A 606-nucleotide genomic window follows, 5' to 3' on the forward strand; every position below is an offset into this window, starting at 1 on the left:
AGCCTCTGGCCTGTACCCCAGTTCTGTATGCACAAATAAATAAATCTTTTAAATAAATAAATAAATAAATAAATAAACAAACAAACAAACAAACAAGCAAGCAAGCAATCGTCAGTGACCTAACAATTCTTGGAGGCATATGCCTGAACAAGTCTCACAGAACTAAAGGTGACAAGAATGTTTACTGAAGTATCATTAATGACTGTCAGCTGACAGTAATCTAGATATATATACAAAAAACATGACTACTTCTCAAAAATACGTTAAAGATAAAATAAGCTCAACAAAAAAACAGCTTGTGTATGTAAACCAGCACATGGCAAAAGGGCTAGAAGAATGAACATTAAACACACTACAGTGGACAAGGAGAAAGGGCTGGGACATTGGCTGGGAAGTGCAGATGAAGTACTAAAAGGATAAAGTACAATGAAACGCCACAAAACAAGGTTTTGTGCAGAAATAACCAGGCGTGATGTTCTCAGAAACAGAATAAACTCGGGTCTGTGCATCTGAGGTCTCTAAAGAAAAGTGAGGGGAACTAAAACTTCTGAGGACCATAACAGAAACTACTGAGTGGCCTCTGAAAGTGTTAAAGGGAACGAGAAC

The sequence above is a fragment of the Condylura cristata genome, unplaced genomic scaffold (assembly GCF_000260355.1).
Source record: "Condylura cristata isolate star-nosed mole 26May11 unplaced genomic scaffold, ConCri1.0 scaffold00010, whole genome shotgun sequence".
Classification (NCBI taxonomy): domain Eukaryota; kingdom Metazoa; phylum Chordata; class Mammalia; order Eulipotyphla; family Talpidae; genus Condylura; species Condylura cristata.